Genomic DNA, 11,281 nt, shown 5'->3' on the forward strand with positions numbered 1-11,281 from the left:
TCTGAGAAATGTAGCACATATGCGGCCTCGAACAAATACATTTGGTGCGGTTGCCCGAGTAAGAAATGCCCTCGCATATGCCACACACAAATTTTTCCCAGGAGATGGGTTTTGTCTGGGTTGCTAGTCCAATAATCACTGCTTCAGATTGTGAAGGTGCCGGAGAGCAATTTTGTGTCACATCTTTGCTTCCTAGCTCTAAGGAGGATGTGGGCTCTCCAATTAGCATGATCCCTAGCACAAAGGATGGTTATGTTGATTGGGCACAGGATTTTTTTTGGAAAATCAGCATTCTTGACAGTTTCTGGACAGCTCAATGGAGAGACCTATGCATGTGCTCTTTCAGATATATACACGTTTGGTCCCACATTTCGAGCAGAGCAGTCGAACACTTCACGTCATTTAGCTGAGTTCTGGATGATTGAACCAGAGCTTGCTTTTGCCAATCTGAATGATGACATGGCTTGTGCAACTGTCTATCTCCAGTGAGGTTTATTCCGGATAATTGCAAAGAAGATATGGAATTCTTTAATACCTGGATTGAGAAGGGGATAATTACATGTTTAAGTAATGTTGCAGAAAAGAAATTTGTGCAATTGACATATACAGATGCAGTTGAACTGCTTTTGAAAGCAAAGAAAAATTTTGAATTCCCGGTGACATGGGGATGTGACTTGCAGAGTGAGCATGAGCGTTATATAACAGAGGAAGCCTTTTCTGGTTCACCTGTTATTATAAAAGATTATCCCAAAGATATAAAAGCTTTCTATATGTGAGAAAATGCGGATGGGAAGACTGTAGCAGCTATGGATGTTTTAGTTCCAAGGTTCCTCCTGCTGTAATCTCGGTAGAACAGCAGCGTTGGAGTATTGATGAAGCAACATGCCTTGATGTACTTCGTTTGGCTATAGAATTGGATGCCGACTATGTTGATGTGGAGCTCCAGGTGGCATACGATCTTGTTTTTGATGCTGTTTACACACCAAAGTTACTAGACTCTTACGAGAAGCAGAAGAGTGCCAAGGGTAAACGTGTAGTCTCAGTGCTATTCAAACGACGCCAGAACAGCATAATGGGATTCGATTCCTATTTCCCAGATTTTAATCAATGCTTCAACAAGATCTGCGCTCTATATGGCTGCCTTTGTCATTCAAGCAAACTGTACCATGAGTATGCCGCGTGGCATGTTTGTGATTCTGTACTTGTAGCACATTTTGCCACCGTCAAATTTCATGTGGTATTTTTAAGCACTAAGTCCAATCCTCATTCATGTCACCAAGACAACAACCGCAACAGATTTCCTATTTCAAGACCGCAGAAACCAAAAAGAGAGGCGCTCCAACATTTATGTTTTTATTAGTTAATCAGAAGATTTTTAGGGAGATGGTACTGTTTTATGATAAAAGGCTTTTCTATTTTCGATTTTTTTTGTAATTTCAGTTTCAAACAGCGCCCTGATTGTGGGGTCGAGCTGTTGCTTTTTGGTTTTTGTTTTAGTTTAGTTTTATGTAATGTATAAAAAATATAGATATAATTTTTAGTTAGTCAGAGAGAGAGGAAGAGGAGGAGAGTTTTTTCTGAGCGCTGGGAGCTGCTGGAGAAGCAGAGAGCTTTTTATTGTACAGTTTTATGACAGAGAATTTAATGGAATTTCACAGCTCTGTTTGCTGAGTTTCATGTGGTATGTTGATTTAGCATAAGTTTTTCCCTTTGTCTCATATGTAATCAGTTATGTTCCATTTCATTTCATGACCCTTTCAAGCTGAACAAATGAAGTGATTAGGTAGGAATTCATAGTATTATATGCTCCTCCTATAAGTTTGTTCGCATTCGATGTTTTCTACTGTTTAAGGAGGATTCAGAGTTATTGTCTGCCCTCCTTAGCTCCTCACCAGTCTTGCCATCCCATTTGAAACCAGATTTGGTGTTAAATTGCATGCCTACCTTGCCTCAGTTGATAACCTGTGTAGTCATTATATTTCTCTGTTTGAAGCTGTGATCTTGCCCATGCAGCCCAGAAAAGCCCCGTCATTCCATCAAAAAACCAAAAATCATCAAATCAAACCCCCTATCAATTTACTAGCCTAAAATATTTATTCTTAATTGGTCAGCCTAATCATATTGAAAGATCTATTGAATCTGACCCGAGAGAGCCTTCTCATACCTCGTAGGGCTAGCTACGAGGTGAAATGGTTTGATGTAGCCTTGAAGGTTTACCTTTTCAGCCTGAGGTGAAATCTCAAGCGCTAACATATTGGCGACCATACTGGGGAAGAACAAACTTGTCTGTTGATTGATGTGTTTGTTTCACGAGTCTTAGACGGAGCCTGAAGTTATGCCAGAAGCCTTCGAAAACGCTCTTGTTTTACATCAGCGCAAGTAGATAAATGCTGCTTCAGTCTATCTCCGTGGGATTTGTGAACATAGCGCTTCATTGACACTTTACCCCAGTACATATATCAAGTTCAGATCTGATTGTTGATAGTGGACAACGATCAGACACTTGAAAGGCTGAATCATTCACCTGGCGACTCCAACTCGATCCAAACATTCCAGTGCCTGTTGATATGTTCATGCAATGGTAGGGTATGTGGCAGACCCTGCACTTTGTGAAGTTCTAGATGGAGTTAGAGAGATGTTAGTGGATATTGAAATTAACGAAAAATTTTTCAGTATTTTCTTTCAATGTGTGAAATCTCCGAAGCTTCATCTTGAAGGCAAAACTAGATTTTATGAGTTAGTTGTTGAAAGAGTTGAAAATGAAATTCGGTATATCGATGAGCAAATTCAGTCTTATGATTTCCAAGACCCTAAAAAGTTTTTGGAAATCCTTCCTCCATCGAAACAAGCAATAACAAATTTGCCTATAGAGGTATACATTGACAATGTGCAGCTGGAAGTATGTATTGCAGAGTTGGGGCAGCCAACAGAGGCCGGTGTCCGTGATCCTATTGCGGCATATATGGACATATTTTTCACTCTGATGGACAGATCAGGCTGTCTTTTCCGTGACCGGGCTCACCATGTGCATGAAGGGCTGCCAGCAATTGCATCTGTGACTTCGTGGCAGCATTCTCAAGCGGCTTCATTTCCAGGTTTACTTGAATGGTTAATTTGGCATTTTAGCATTACTTGATCTATTCTTTGTACAGCAGATTAGAATAGATTATGTACATAAATAAGTAGCCACAAGGGCAGCATCTTGTTTCAGTTGGCTTTTAGTTTGTTTGAGTTCAGTTTCAGTGTGAAAATAAGTCTTCAGCTGTGTTGATTTGTTGGAAAGATGACTCCATTGCCCAATGAATAAAGCACTGGTCTGCTCTCCCAAAGTTCTGCAGTTCTTGGCACCTCCAGGACGCTGCAGCTGCCATCCCAAATGGAGCCAATGTTAGACTCCGTCTCATATCAGACATTGATTCTTCTTCAAAACCCTGTTTTGAAGAAGAAATCATTAATATGTTGTTTAAATTTGTGTAATTTATTTTCTAGCTCTTCAAAAGGCAGCAGCAAACTTCAAATTCCTATCTCTGCAAACGCACAAACACAGTTCAAAGCATCATCAGCAAATCAAAGTCTGGCAATAAAAAAAAATCAAATCAAAAATTCCGCTCCTTCATCCATTATTTGTGGTTCTTGCTCGCATCACTTTGATTTTAACACTTGCATATATGAAGGAATATCATATTTATCAAAACAGCAAGAAGCTAAAAGAGGATGAAGATTAAATTTGGTCAATGGCGAAATAATATCTTAAGGTACCAGAAACAGGGGGAAACAGAGTGCAGTTGATGGTAGTGGTGATTGTAACATCCAAATAAGTGAATCTGAGATTCCTGTGATCTTCAATATTTCAAGAGGACTTTAAAATCATATGCGAGAGTCCTTCTCCTCAACTTTCTATAACTGTCAGGCCTTATTCGATGGACAGTGGACTAAACAATTCGAATATATCTGTAGAGTTATTAGTGAGATGCTTGCCTGGGTATCTATACAAGGCTTCAAAACTACATATTCAACCAGATGGGGGGGTTGTCAGAAGAGGATCTCCACCCGTTGCAATCAATGTTTTCAGATCAAACAAACTCCAAGGCTCGAAAGGGGCGTGTAATGGTGTACAATCTTGTTGAAGCGACTCATGAATTTCTCTGTGAGATTATTCCCAACGATCAAGCTCATCATCAGAGTTCAAAGGCTTCATGTTCTGTTGTACAGCAAACGATGGATGGATGTCTGAATCTGCAAAGATTTCCGGGGAGGATTTATATTTTTCACCGAAGGACCTGAAGTGTAGAGGTAACAACGAATCTTGACTACACTGCCAAAGGAAGATGTGCTTGAAGCTGCATCTCTTCGCTCATTCTGAGGATCAATAGGTGCTACTTTGTGAGGGAACGTATGCTTTACTTGGAGCTGCGTCTTTTTTTGGAGGATCCATGAGAATGACCGTGTCTTTTTGTGTCATTATGGTCGAAATCACAAACAATCTGCAGCTTTTGCCCCTGATTATGCTAGTTCTTCTCATGTCTAAGGCTGTTGGTGATGTTTTTAATAGAGGATTTTATGAAGAGCAAGCTCGGCTGAGAGGCATCCCATTGCTCGAATCGAGGCCAAAACAGTACATGCGCAATATGATTGCCAAAGAAGCTTGTGTAAATCAAAACTGGTCTAATGGCACATCAATTGCTTCTGTTTCACATCAGATAACTTCAGCTCACTAAAATGCAGAACAACACCGATTGAATACATTAGAAGGGGCAAACCAGATGCAGGTTTTGCTTTATTCGAGTCAGAGTCGTTGAAGTGGCCAGGTTTTGTAAAGTTTGATGATGTAAATGATGGGTCCTGTCTTTCAAATTTGCAGTGTGTGATGGGTTCTGATATTGAGGGATATGATAAGCTTGAGTCTGGCTTGATCACAACAGGGGCATCTATCTTTATTGATGGTGTTTTAGTAGCCAGTACAGGCTCGAAGCAGAAGGTGGAATTGAGGACAACAAAACTTGTTTTGATTGGGAGCTGTGATGCTGCCACATTTCCTGTTCAAAAGAAAAAGCAAGTAGAGAGTATCTGAGAAATGTAGCACATATGCGGCCTCGAACAAATACATTTGGTGCAGTTGCCCGAGTAAGAAATGCCCTCGCATATGCCACACACAAATTTTTCCCAGGAGATGGGTTTTGTCTGGGTTGCTAGTCCAATAATCACTGCTTCAGATTATGAAGGTGCCGGAGAGCAATTTTGTGTCACATCTTTGCTTCCTAGCTCTAAGGAGGATGTGGGCTCTCCAATTAGCATGATCCCTAGCACAAAGGATGGTTATGTTGATTGGGCACAGGATTTTTTTTGGAAAATCAGCATTCTTGACAGTTTCTGGACAGCTCAATGGAGAGACCTATGCATGTGCTCTTTCAGATATATACACGTTTGGTCCCACATTTCGAGCAGAGCAGTGGAACACTTCACGTCATTTAGCTGAGTTCTGGATGATTGAACCAGAGCTTGCTTTTGCCAATCTGAATGATGACATGGCTTGTGCAACTGTCTATCTCCAGTGAGGTTTATTCCGGATAATTGCAAAGAAGATATGGAATTCTTTAATACCTGGATTGAGAAGGGGATAATTACACGTTTAAGTAATGTTGCAGAAAAGAAATTTGTGCAATTGACATATACAGATGCAGTTGAACTGCTTTTGAAAGCAAAGAAAAATTTTGAATTCCCGGTGACATGGGGATGTGACTTGCAGAGTGAGCATGAGCGTTATATAACAGAGGAAGCCTTTTCTGGTTCACCTGTTATTATAAAAGATTATCCCAAAGATATAAAAGCTTTCTATATGTGATAAAATGCGGATGGGAAGACTGTAGCAGCTATGGATGTTTTAGTTCCAAGGTTCCTCTTGCTGTAATCTCGGTAGAACAGCAGCGTTGGAGTATTGATGAAGCAACACGCCTTGATGTACTTCGTTTGGCTATAGAATTGGATGCCGACTATGTTGATGTGGAGCTCCAGGTGGCATACGATCTTGTTTTTGATGCTGTTTACACACCAAAGTTACTAGACTCTTACGAGAAGCAGAAGAGTGCCAAGGGTAAACGTGTAGTCTCAGTGCTATTCAAACGGCGCCAGAACAGCATAATGGGATTCGATTCCTATTTCCCAGATTTTAATCAATGCTTCAACAAGATCTGCGCTCTATATGGCTGCCTTTGTCATTCAAGCAAACTGTACCATGAGTATGCCGCGTGGCATGTTTGTGATTCTGTACTTGTAGCACATTTTGCCACCGTCAAATTTCATGTGGTATTTTTAAGCACTAAGTCCGATCCTCATTCATGTCACCAAGACAACAACCGCAACAGATTTCCTATTTCAAGACCGCAGAAACCAAAAAGAGAGGCGCTCCAGCATTTATGTTTTTATTAGTTAATCAGAAGATTTTTAGGGAGATGGTACTGTTTTATGATAGAAGGCTTTTCTATTTTCGATTTTTTTTGTAATTTCAGTTTCAAACAGCGCCCTGATTGTGGGGTCGAGCTGTTGCTTTTTGGTTTTTTTTTAGTTTAGTTTTATGTAATGTATAAAAAATATAGATATAATTTTTAGTTAGTCAGAGAGAGAGGGAGAGGAGGAGAGTTTTTTCTGAGCGCTGGGAGCTGCTGGAGAAGCAGAGAGCTTTTTATTGTACAGTTTTATGACAGAGAATTTAATGGAATTTCACAGCTCTGTTTGCTGAGATTCATGTGGTATGTTGATTTAGCATAAGTTTTTCCCTTTGTCTCATATGTAATCAGTTATGTTCCATTTCATTTCATGACCCTTTCAAGCTGAACAAATGAAGTGATTAGGTAGGAATTCATAGTATTATATGCTCCTCCTATAAGTTTGTTCGCATTCGATGTTTTCTACTGTTTAAGGAGGATTCAGAGTTATTGTCTGCCCTCCTTAGCTCCTCACCAGTCTTGCCATCCCATTTGAAACCAGATTTGGTGTTAAATTGCATGCCTACCTTGCCTCAGTTGATAACCTGTGTAGTCATTATATTTCTCTGTTTGAAGCTGTGATTTTGCCCATGCAGCCCAGAAAAGCCCCGTCATTCCATCAAAAAACCAAAAATCATCAAATCAAACCCCTATCAATTTACTAGCCTAAAATCCTTATTCTTAATTGGTCAGCCTAATCATATTGAAAGATCTATTGAATCTGACCTGAGAGAGCCTTCTCATACCTCGTAGGGCTAGCTACGAGGTGAAATGGTTTGATGTAGCCTTGAAGGTTTACCTTTTCAGCCTGAGGTGAAATCTCAAGCGCTAACATATTGGCGACCATACTGGGGAAGAACAAACTTGTCTGTTGATTGATGTGTTTGTTTCACGAGTCTTAGACGGAGCCTGAAGTTATGCCAGAAGCCTTCGAAAACGCTCTTGTTTTACATCAGCGCAAGTAGATAAACGCTGCTTCAGTCTATCTCCGTGGGATTTGTGAACATAGCGCTTCATTGACACTTTACCCCAGTACATATATCAAGTTCAGATCTGATTGTTGATAGTGGACAACGATCAGACACTTGAAAGGCTGAATCATTCACCTGGCGACTCCAACTCGATCCAGACATTCCAGTGCCTGTTGATATGTTCATGCAATGGTAGGGTATGTGGCAGACCCTGCACTTTGTGAAGTTCTAGATGGAGTTAGAGAGATGTTAGCGGATATTGAAATTAATGAAGAATTTTTCAGTATTTTCTTTCAATGTGTGAAATCTCCGAAGCTTCATCTTGAAGGCAAAACTAGATTTTATGAGTTAGTTGTTGAAAGAGTTGAAAATGAAATTCAGTATATCGATGAGAAAATTCAGTCTTATGATTTCCAAGACCCTAAAAAGTTTTTGGAAATCCTTCCTCCATCGAAACAAGCAATAACAGATTTGCCTATAGAGGTATACATTGACAATGTGCAGCTGGAAGTATGTATTGCAGAGTTGGGGCAGCCAACAGAGGCCGGTGTCCGTGATCCTATTGCGGCATATATGGACATATTTTTCACTCTGATGGACAGATCAGGCTGTCTTTTCCGTGACCGGGCTCAGTATGTGCATGAAGGGCTGCCAGCAATTGCATCTGTGACTTCGTGGCAGCATTCTCAAGCGGCTTCATTTCCAGGTTTACTTGAATGGTTAATTTGGCATTTTAGCATTACTTGATCTATTCTTTGTACAGCAGATTAGAATAGATTATGTACATAAATAAGCAGCCACAAGGGCAGCATCTTGTTTCAGTTGGCTTTTAGTTTGTTTGAGTTCAGTTTCAGTGTGAAAATAAGTCTTCAGCTGTGTTGATTTGTTGGAAAGATGACTCCATTGCCCAATGAATAAAGCACTGGTCTGCTCTCCCAAAGTTCTGCGGTTCTTGGCACCTCCAGGACGCTGCAGCTGCCATCCCAAATGGAGCCAATGTTAGACTCCGTCTCATATCAGACATTGATTCTTCTTCAAAACAGGGTTTTGAAGAAGAAATCATTAATATGTTGTTTAAATTTGTGTAATTTATTTTCTAGCTCCTCAAAAGGTAGCAGCAAACTTCAAATTCCTATCTCTGCAATCGCACAAACACAGTTCAAAACATCATCAGCAAATCCAAGTCTGGCAATAAAAAAAAATCAAATCAAAAATTCCGCTCCTTCATCCATTATTTGTGGTTCTTGCTCGCATCACTTTGATTTTAACACTTGCATATATGAAGGAATATCATATTTATCAAAACAGCAAGAAGCTAAAAGAGGATGAAGATTAAATTTGGTCAATGGCGAAATAATATCTTAAGGTACCAGAAACAGGGGGAAACAGAGTGCAGTTGATGGTAGTGGTGATTGTAACATCCAAATAAGTGAATCTGAGATTCCTGTGATCTTCAATATTTCAAGAGGACTTTAAAATCATATGCGAGAGTCCTTCTCCTCAACTTTCTATAACTGTCAGGCCTTATTCGATGGACAGTGGACTAAACAATTCGAATATATCTGTAGAGTTATTAGTGAGATGCTTGCCTGGGTATCTATACAAGGCTTCAAAACTACATATTCGACCAGATGGGGGGGTTGTCAGAAGAGGATCTCCACCCGTTGCAATCAATGTTTTCAGATCAAACAAACTCCAAGGCTCGAAAGGGGCGTGTAATGGTGTACAATCTTGTTGAAGCGACTCATGAATTTCTCTCTGAGATTATTCCCAACGATCAAGCTCATCATCAGAGTTCAAAGGCTTCATGTTCTGTTGTACAGCAAACGATGGATGGATGTCTGAATCTGCAAAGATTTCCGGGGAGGATTTATTTTTCACCGGAGGACCTGAAGTGTAGAGGTAACAACGAATCTTGACTACGCTGCCAAAGGAAGATGTGCTTGAAGCTGCATCTCTTCGCTCATTCTGAGGATCAATAGGTGCTACTTTGTGAGGGAACGTATGCTTTACTTGGAGCTGCGTCTTTTTTTGGAGGATCCATGAGAATGACCGTGTCTTTTTGTGTCATTATGGTCGAAATCACAAACAATCTGCAGCTTTTGCCCCTGATTATGCTAGTTCTTCTCATATCTAAGGCTGTTGGTGATGTTTTTAATAGAGGATTTTATGAAGAGCAAGCTCGGCTGAGAGGCATCCCATTGCTCGAATCGAGGCCAAAACAGTACATGCGCAATATGATTGCCAAAGAAGCTTGTGTAAATCAAAACTGGTCTAATGGCACATCAATTGCTTCTGTTTCACATCAGATAACTTCAGCTCACTAAAATGCAGAACAACACCGATTGAATACATTAGAAGGGGCAAACCAGATGCAGGTTTTGCTTTATTCGAGTCAGAGTCGTTGAAGTGGCCAGGTTTTGTAAAGTTTGATGATGTAAATGATGGGTCCTGTCTTTCAAATTTGCAGTGTGTGATGGGTTCTGATATTGAGGGATATGATAAGCTTGAGTCTGGCTTGATCACAACAGGGGCATCTATCTTTATTGATGGTGTTTTAGTAGCCAGTACAGGCTCGAAGCAGAAGGTGGAATTGAGGACAACAAAACTTGTTTTGATTGGGAGCTGTGATGCTGCCACATTTCCTGTTCAAAAGAAAAAGCAAGTAGAGAGTATCTGAGAAATGTAGCACATATGCGGCCTCGAACAAATACATTTGGTGCAGTTGCCCGAGTAAGAAATGCCCTCGCATATGCCACACACAAATTTTTCCCAGGAGATGGGTTTTGTCTGGGTTGCTAGTCCAATAATCACTGCTTCAGATTGTGAAGGTGCCGGAGAGCAATTTTGTGTCACATCTTTGCTTCCTAGCTCTAAGGAGGATGTGGGCTCTCCAATTAGCATGATCCCTAGCACAAAGGATGGTTATGTTGATTGGGCACAGGATTTTTTTTGGAAAATCAGCATTCTTGACAGTTTCTGGACAGCTCAATGGAGAGACCTATGCATGTGCTCTTTCAGATATATACACGTTTGGTCCCACATTTCGAGCAGAGCAGTCGAACACTTCACGTCATTTAGCTGAGTTCTGGATGATTGAACCAGAGCTTGCTTTTGCCAATCTGAATGATGACATGGCTTGTGCAACTGTCTATCTCCAGTGAGGTTTATTCCGGATAATTGCAAAGAAGATATGGAATTCTTTAATACCTGGATTGAGAAGGGGATAATTACACGTTTAAGTAATGTTGCAGAAAAGAAATTTGTGCAATTGACATATACAGATGCAGTTGAACTGCTTTTGAAAGCAAAGAAAAATTTTGAATTCCCGGTGACATGGGGATGTGACTTGCAGAGTGAGCATGAGCGTTATATAACAGAGGAAGCCTTTTCTGGTTCACCTGTTATTATAAAAGATTATCCCAAAGATATAAAAGCTTTCTATATGTGAGAAAATGCGGATGGGAAGACTGTAGCAGCTATGGATGTTTTAGTTCCAAGGTTCCTCCTGCTGTAATCTCGGTAGAACAGCAGCGTTGGAGTATTGATGAAGCAACACGCCTTGATGTACTTCGTTTGGCTATAGAATTGGATGCCGACTATGTTGATGTGGAGCTCCAGGTGGCATACGATCTTGTTTTTGATGCTGTTTACACACCAAAGTTACTAGACTCTTACGAGAAGCAGAAGAGTGCCAAGGGTAAACGTGTAGTCTCAGTGCTATTCAAATGGTGCCAGAACAGCATAATGGGATTCGATTCCTATTTCCCAGATTTTAATCAATGCTTCAACAAGATCTGCGCTCTATATGGCTGCCTTTGTCATTCA

General features: G+C 40.4%; 2 pseudogenes; both read left to right on the forward strand.

Annotated features, from left to right (window-relative positions):
* The first annotated feature begins 4,463 nt into the window (after nucleotides 1-4,463).
* Nucleotides 4,464-5,908, forward strand: LOC149209611 (asparagine--tRNA ligase, chloroplastic/mitochondrial pseudogene; annotated as a pseudogene).
* Nucleotides 5,909-9,084: 3,176 nt separating this feature from the next.
* Nucleotides 9,085-10,970, forward strand: LOC149209612 (asparagine--tRNA ligase, chloroplastic/mitochondrial pseudogene; annotated as a pseudogene).
* The last annotated feature ends 311 nt before the right edge of the window (nucleotides 10,971-11,281 follow it).

Source organism: Pinus tabuliformis, chromosome 1_2, assembly GCF_031772625.1.
Source record: "Pinus tabuliformis cultivar Carrire ecotype Pingquan chromosome 1_2, CPIR1, whole genome shotgun sequence".
In the NCBI taxonomy this organism is placed as follows: Eukaryota; Viridiplantae; Streptophyta; class Pinopsida; order Pinales; family Pinaceae; genus Pinus; species Pinus tabuliformis.